Source organism: Camelina sativa, chromosome 2, assembly GCF_030686135.1.
Source record: "Camelina sativa cultivar CO46 ecotype springtype chromosome 2, ASM3068613v1".
Classification (NCBI taxonomy): domain Eukaryota; kingdom Viridiplantae; phylum Streptophyta; class Magnoliopsida; order Brassicales; family Brassicaceae; genus Camelina; species Camelina sativa.
The window spans coordinates 28,758,450-28,767,355 of NC_141881.1; the positions used below are offsets into that span (position 1 = coordinate 28,758,450).

An 8,906-nucleotide genomic window follows, 5' to 3' on the forward strand; every position below is an offset into this window, starting at 1 on the left:
TATAGGGTGTTGTTGTTGGTTCTCCTTTACCTCTGTTTCAGTTCTCCATTAATTATGTTCTTTTTCTTACTGTTTCTTTATATATACTAGGAAAGGGACCCGTGCGTTGCCGCACGGGAAGGTGAAATCCTAAATTGAAATTTAACATTTGTAATTCATCCTAATTATTTTTTTTCTCAATCAATTTGATTATTTTCACTTCTTGCTATTGCTTTCTGCTGATTAAAAAGCCAAAGATTCATTTCAATGTTATTATATTTTATGTTGTCACACACAAAAGTGAGTCTTTTTTAGAGCTTGATTTATTATGAACATTACTTTTAACCATATATAACATTTCACTTATGTTTGTCTCCAACCATATGGTGATATATATTGGTATCTTTTCTTAATTCGCTATTAGAAATTGTCTTTGTTGTTGATCATTATCAATCGAAATACATACGAGGCTGCTTCTCTCTTGGTTTATTTACTGTATCGAGAAAATACTAAATGCCACTTGTCGAAAGAAGGTCGAAGATTGGGATCGGAGTAAATGGCTGGATTGAGTTTCGTTTCCCCTTCACTTTGATATGCGATTTCTCTTTCCATAGATTATTGATTCACAAATCAAAATCAATATTCCGATGCTGTAGCAAGTGAAGTTTGTATACAAATGATTTACTATGAACATTACTTTTAACCATATATAAAATTTCACTTATGCTTGTGGATGTTTTTTTCTCTCACTTTTAGATATGTACAAAACCAAGTTTTATATGACCAACCAATCAAACCTAATTGGTTAGTATAGAGTAACTCACATTCTTCAGCTACAACTTTTAGAGATATATATTTGGCTATAATGTTTTTCACAGTTACATGCATGTTGGTCTCACGTTTTCCCTCAAAAGACCCCTTCTTTCCTCCCTTTTAATGGGTTAATCTTGATTGCCTTATTTCCTACTAACACATTTGATACATGGATTTGTAACATTTGCTTCAAATCACATATTCCTCTTTGGAAAAGAAAAAAAAAATCAAAACGTAACAGACTAAGAATGCATATAGACAAAAACTTGTACACTCATCAGCTATTCAATCAAAGCAATTCAATTAAACTACAAAAAGTTCAGAAAATTAATAAAATATAGAACAGAGGATTTTATGTTGGTCTCTCCCAATCTATCCCATTCCACCGTGTCGGCTGCTCTCCTTCCAGGCTGCATCCCCCTCTATTTGATTTCCCACTTATGTCTATGAATCGGTACCATCATGTTCTTTAATAAACAACAGCGAAAACGAAGTCGATGTGGTGAAACCGGTGATAATAATATCTCACCTTTTGATGTTCTCTTCTTTAGGTTAAACACTAATTTTATAAATTTCTTGCGTTTTCTTTTTTTTTTGGCAGATTCTTGATCACTATAAAAGTGACTGTTATACATTATGTTTTTAAAAAGTTGTATATACAGATTAGAAAGTCATCAAAGACTAAATAAGTTATCTTTAGTAGATCTTTTCTTTCTAACTTGACTTGTCATTTGGTCGTGCTTACGCTTTCTAGAATTTGATTTTGTGTTGTCATAAGTATGTCTGGTTTTTTCTTCGGCACTCTCTATTTCCATGCTCATTTGTAATATTTTTATATATTATCAAAATGTTTGATACCCAGAAAGTATAAGAAATTATAATTCAACTAAAATTTTTAAAAATTTTATTTACAAAAAAATGTAAACTAACCTGGATCATGAACATCTAATGGACATCTTACAAAAAAAAAAAAAAAAAAAAAAAAAAAAAAAAAAGATTAACATTTATACTAGCCCTGAGACGGATCCGGATATCCGGTGTTTTTGGAGGTATCCGGATCCAGCTCCGTATCCAGCGGATATGGAGTTTTAATATCCGAATCCGCCTCCGACCACCTCGGATATCCGGGTATCGAATATCCGTCCAAAATCCCGGATAATCGCGGATATCCGGATCCGGTTTCTTTTTTTGTTTTCCTGATCTCTTCCCCAATAAAGAGAAATCCAGATCCATCTTAGATCGGAGCCAAACCAATGTTATGCTTAACGGAGCCGTAGAATCATTAAACGGCGCCTTCATCGCCAAAAACGGAATCAGAGAACGACGCCGTCACCACCAAAAACGGTATCATAGGACGACGTAACAATAACAACAGCGGTGGAACGGCCGGCCATCGAAGTCTCTCCAACTGTTTCCCGTCTTCAAATCGTCACGGTCGTAGAAAGATGATGGAGTCGTGGTTAACGGCGAGAAAAAACAAAAAAAAAGAAAAAAAAAATCAACAAAGAACGGCGACGTGAGGGTGTGAGGCTCAACCCTAATATCCAGATTCAGAATGCATTGATCTACTAATGGACTTTAATTTTGTTTCACGTTTAAAGTATATGGGCTTTAAATTATTAAGTTTGATAACAGGCTTAAAATATATATGAGTACTTTTATAGTCGAACTCCTATATATAGGTACAACATATGTATATACCGGATATCCGGTTTAAAATGTCTACTATCCGAATCCGTATCTGGATCCGGTCGGATTCATCATTTTACTATCCGGATCGGGATCCGCCCCACTGGATATCCTATTTTTCGGAGCGGATAGAAGCGGATACCAGATCGGATGCCGGATCTCGGATAATAGGTCTCAGGGCTAATTTATACCATGTTTGTTAGAAAAAATAAATAGGTTAAACTAAGAACATATATAAAATTATAATTATACCATGTTTGTTAAAAAAAATAGGCTTATCCGTAGCTCTAGCATCACTGCATATCATCATGCCTCTCGTATCTTGGTTTTGGTTTTTCCAGAAAGTCAAAAAATAAAATCTGCACATTGAGAATCAAAAACATTAGCCATGCAAAAAATATGGCACACGTACTTAATAACATTAGCCATGCAAAAACATGAAAACCGGAAAGGCTAAAAATTTTGAAGAGACTAAAAGATAACAAAACTAAGATTAATGTATGAACTTAATAGTGTCGACTAACAGTAATAATAATCTAACCGAGAAAGACTACAGGTCATTCGCAGCAAAAATATTAAATTACCTTGAATTAGAGATTGATGCTTGAAAGTTAAAAAACACTTCAATAATACAATTCTTTAGTACTCAGAAAACAATTTTTCAAAACTTGTTTATGTAGTCAAGAAAAGTTTATATATAATAAACAAAGAGGTGTAAGACATAGAAGTGTGAAATGTAAAGGTGTAAAAATTAATAGATGTGAAACATGAAGGTACAACAAAGAGGTGTAACACATAGAGGTGTGAAATTAAAAGGTGTAAAAATTAATGGATGTGATTTTTGAAACCAGGAGATACAACAAAGAGATGCAAAGACTAAGGAGGTGTGATTTAAAAGGTGTAAAAATTAATGGATGTGATTTTTGAAACCAGGAGGTACAACAAAGAGATGCAAAGACTAAGAGGTGTGATTTAATAGGTGTAAAAATTAATGGATATGATTTTTGAAACCAGGAGGTACAACAAAGAGATGCAAAGACTAAGATGTGTGATTTTTGAAAGATGGGGGTGCGAGGAAAAGACACGATTAATAATTTTAAACCGTTGGATTAAAACTGGAATTAATCTCATCCGTTGGATTAAAAGTTGAAAGGTACAACAAAGAGGTGTAACACATAGAGGTGTGAAATTAAAAGGTGTAAAAATTAATGGATGTGATTTTTGAAACCAGGAGGTACAACAAAGAGATGCAAAGACTAATCAGATGTGATTTAAAAGGTGTAAAAAATAATGGATGTGATTTTTGAAACCAGGAGGTACAACAAAGAGATGCAAAGACTAAGGAGGTGTGATTTAAAGATGTAAAAATTAATAGATGTGATTTTTGAAACCAGGAAGTACAACAAAGAGATGCAAAGACTAAGAGGTGTGATTTAATAGGTGTAAAAATTAATGGATGTGATTTTTGAAACAAGGAGGTACAACAAAGAGATGCAAAGACTAAGAGGCGTGATTTTTGAAAGATGGGGATGCGACGAAAAGACACGATTAATAATTTTAAACCGTTGGATTAAAACTGGAACTAATCTCATCCGTTGGATTAAAAGTTGAAAGGTAAAACAAAGAGGTGTAACACATAGAGGTGTGAAATTAAAAGGTGTAAAAATTAATGGATGTGATTTTTGAAACCAGGAGGTACAACAAAGAGATGCAAAGACTAAGAGGTGTGATTTAATAGGTGTAAAAATTAATGGATGTGATTTTTGAAACCAGGAGGTACAACAAAGAGATGCAAAGACTAAAAGGTGTGATTTTTGAAAGATGGGGGTGCGATGAAAAGACACGATTAATAATTTTAAACCGTTGGATTAAAACTGGAACTAATCTCATCCGTTGGATTAAAAGTTGAAAGGTACAACAAAGAGGTGTAACACATAGAGGTGTGAAATTAAAAGGTGTAAAAATTAATGGATGTGATTTTTGAAACCATGAGGTACAACAAAGAGATGCAAAGACTAAGGAGAAGTGATTTAAAAGGTGTAAAAATTAATGGATGTGATTTTTGAAACCAGGAGGTACAACAAAGAGATGCAAAGACTAAGAGGTGTGATTTAATAGGTGTAAAAATTAATGGATGTGATTTTTGAAACCAGGAGGTACAACAAAGAGATGCAAAGACTAAGAGGTGTGATTTTTGAAAGATGGGGGTGCGACGAAAAGACACGATCAATAATTTTAAACCGTTGGATTAAAACTGAAACTAATCTTATCCGTTGAATTAAAAGTTGACACAAAAAAGTGGGTTTGCTATTATATATAGATACTAAAAGTGCAAACGCCTAGATATGTTTGTTCACTTGCCATGTCAAGATAAACTCTGGAGATTGATGTTGAAAAGGATAAGATATGTTTGTTCCTTTGTAGGTATCTACATCCATATATAGGTGACGTATCTTAAAAAGGCAAAGTTCAACGAGGAACAATTAACTAAATTACAAAGAATCTTTAATCTTTAATACTATTGAAAAAGGAGTACAAAATTAAAAAATGTCTAAAATTATTGTTTTATTTACAGCAATTACCACTGAATTATTCATAAAAGAGATGTTTAATTGAAATTAAAAAGGTTAAAATCAGAATTAGAAAATTTAATTAAAAATTAACATGTGATTAGAAGAGGATCCGCGTGTTTTCAAAGAATCCGACCGTGAAGAAAAGTATTTGAGATTTCATATTGGGCTTTGGATCCTACTAACACACATGTAATTTTCTTATTTATATTTCTGAGTAAATGAGTTTGGATTCAAAAACCGGTTTTAATAAATAAATTTACATTTATTTGCTTTAGTACTAATACGGTATTTCCATACGGTATTTCATATACATATGATAAATTATCCACTGCAAATAAAAATTGTATTCATGAATCATGCAATTGCGTTATAAAAATAAATAAAATGTGGATCTACAGTATATCCATTTTTTACAATTTGAAAAACTTTAACTAAAGACTAGATTAATACATTAAATCAATTCAAAAGAGAAAAGACGTAAACAATTATGGGTTATAATGGAGCGGGTTGAATTATTAAACATGTGGTAATTTCAAGAAATTTAATAAATTAAAATTATAATATTGATAAGATAATAATATATAAGAAGAATTGTCACACATTATATATATGGCCGAAAGAATTTTATTTCTTTTGAGGTGGGATTATTCTAACAATATTCAATCATATTCACATGGCAAGAAAAAAGAATCTTGCAGTTGAATAAGGAAGCCATGAAGGGGTATTGAACCAAATTAAGAATTTGAGAGGACTTAATAGAATGTTGAATTCTATTATTCAGTTTAGACATTTTATGATACTTTTTTGTTAATTATTTCTATTTATTTCGTTAGACCATTGAGTGAATGTGATGTCTTTGACAAAGCCAAGTACTAAATGTTTCAAAATGTAACATCATATAAGAGGAAGATGACAACAAAATAATCTTTTTATTTTTGATTATTGGTAGTCGACATGGTTTAATTACTCTTTTTTTCAAGTACTAAGAGATTGGTAACCATCTTCCCGGTTCTGTCTGCGGTATATCACGGCGGTTATTAGGACCACTATCGCCACCACCACCGTCACGGCCAAATATGCTAAAATGCTCACACTTCTCGCAGGTTCCTCCTACAAGGAAGTGGCATATACTAACGTCAGTAAAGTATTCACATGGCAATATCTCCCAAACAGTATATTTTACGTATTGAAACCGATTTAATTTAAACCAATATTGAGTACCGGGTAGTTACCTGAAAAAGATCAAGCAAGGAGCTCTTTGGTTCAGGCAACTGCTGAGCAACGAGAATGTAAAAGAGTCCCATAACTCCGGTATGACCAACGGCACTACTGTAATTAACCTCTAAAGTCAATGTCTCTCCATAGCTCACTTTCACTGGATCAGCAGGATAACATGACGTCATTCCTACAATGTAACCAGCTTCGTTTCCAGGTTCAACTCCATTGCCATACTTGGCCATCGAAGTACATATTCCTTCACCGCTCTGATATCCACAAACACGAGACTCTCAATTCAATGAAAATGTTTAAATCTTTTCGTTTTTTGTGGTAGCTTAATCTAAATCAATCTTAGTTACCTCTCGGTACAGAGTAGCACCTATACCACCTGCATGTTGGTGAGCTACGCCGTAGACAATATACCCATTAAATGGCATCATTAAGCTCTTTTTCTTAACATCAATGCATCCATCGCCATTGGTTGTGCACGGTTCCACATCGTATTCCACCTAAAAAAGCACAAAGAGACCCTAAAACTGTTAGAGAATGAAGTCATGTAACAGAATTATATAAGCAAAATATGAAAATTCTTACTGACTTTGCAAATATGTTCTTGGCTATCTCCTACTGATTTTTTCCGAGAATCAGTAACATCGAAAATATAAATTGTAGCAGGCAAAACCGTGTTGTCCCAATCAACCCATTTCACAGTATACTTCAAATACAGATTTCTTTTTTTTCTCTCCATTGCCAAATCCGCTTTTCACAGGACATTGAGTCTTATCGTAGCAGCAGTGTAAACCTCCTTTGTATCCCGGTTTCATAGTACGACCGTACTCATTAACGGTTACGTTATACAGATCACAAAGACATTCTATGCATCCTTTCCTGTCTTCTACACCTCTCGTGTCTATAGCGTGAATGTTGAGAAGCCATTTGAATTCATAACCGTCAGGTCTCTCCTCAGGATTATCGATTTCAACTGCGTAAGGATCAGGAAGATACGTTGAGGTTTTGCGGGTTTCTGATCCTAACCCATAGTAGTGTCTGAGTCTACTCCTGCACAACCCTCCGTTGTTTACAAAAATAATATCCGACAATCTCGAATCAAGATTGCTTCCGGGGTCTTGACTTGAAAATCCGTGATTCCTAAACATTTCTTGCTGCGGAAGCGTAGAAGAACCTTTACGAACGTAGTAAGGTTTGACAACCCAGTGGTGGAGATACGTCTCGTGTAGAGGGACGGGGTTGCCCGCTTCATCAACCACTTCAGCATCGAAACTTTTGAGACCGATATGCCCTCTTGGGAAATCGATGTCGAATAAGTAAGGATCTGACACTGATCCTGGAGTCATCACCAGTTTTGGTGATAAAAAGACTGCAGATTTGATCTTATTCTCGGTCCCTAGGAACCCTTGGCTCGGTGATGCGAACAGAGCAAGAATTAAGAACAAGATCAGCGATGTCATGTGGTAACGAGCCATATTATCTCCTGTTTCAAGATCATATATAGAGACAGACAGGTAAGGAATGTGACTTTAGCTGGTAAAAAATCATAACCAAGGGAAACATAACTTCGTCTGATTTTTTAGGAACCAAAACTAACAAACCCACTTGAACCCTAATTTAAACAGAACAAGATTTTATTTAGTACATGGTTGCTTAGTTATAAATCCAAAGTTTAAAAACTTTCAAGCAGCCAATATGTCATATCTTTTTTAAAAAAAAATAATGTTAAATTAATTTCAAAGAAATATATCATATCATCCTGAGGTATAATTGCAAAATTGCGAAACCAACCACAGAAGAAGAAAAAAAAAGATAGGATTTAAAAGCACATAATTAAATTGCGAAATGAAAAGCACAGATAAAGACAGAGAGAGGGAGGGGTTTACGTGGGTACGAATTCGGATGAACAGAGATGACTTTCCCGCTTGTAATGAATGAATGAAGAAGTGTGCCCACCAAAATGAAGAAGTGTGAATACGAATCGCCCCATAAGCGCAGAGACGTAAGGAGACGAGCTTCGCTATCATCTGACACGTGTCCACTGACGTCCTCACTCTCGTCACAGTCCTGGTTTTGGTTTTCCTCGTTCAATTCTCTTGCGAAAGTAGATATTATAAATATATATGTCCTTAAATGGTTGGTCGGTATACTCAGGACTGGATTATAGTCAAACCAATCTGTTATTTTCTACCATTCACACAATTATCCAATACATTCCATACCAATTTCATACTAATTCCAGACACAATTACAGTATTTTCTACTCATAAAAATATATAACTATTCATCTACATTTTTTAGTCTGCTTTAAAAATATTGCATACTGGAGTTTAGCATATCAAAATATTAATATGGATTGTCAAATATGGAGTGTATTTACCAATCATTTAAAGCCATAATGTAAAAAGATATAGCTCATAGGGGACCGAAGAAAAAAACAAAAAGATGACCATACAGAAATTACAATGATAGGATGGGTCTTGTTATTAAAAAGATAGGATTGGTGTTGTTGGTTTCTCCTTCAGTGTCAGGCTGTCAGTTTCAGTTTCAGTTCTCTCGGAGATTTTCGATTTTTTGTGTAATATTGAGTTGTACTTATTTATCCAATTTGTTTCGATTTTTTTT

The 8,906-nt window shown here is 34.1% G+C and overlaps 1 pseudogene across 1 annotated transcript; it reads right to left on the reverse strand.

Annotated features, from left to right (window-relative positions):
* Positions 1-5,895: 5,895 nt before the first annotated feature.
* Positions 5,896-8,317, reverse strand: LOC104739224 (uncharacterized; annotated as a pseudogene). Its single transcript, XR_015571393.1, has 5 exons — positions 8,168-8,317; positions 6,871-7,764; positions 6,632-6,781; positions 6,287-6,538; positions 5,896-6,164 (listed from the first exon to the last, which is right to left on the reverse strand). The product of XR_015571393.1 is annotated as an uncharacterized LOC104739224 (transcript).
* Between the last annotated feature and the right edge of the window lie 589 nt (positions 8,318-8,906).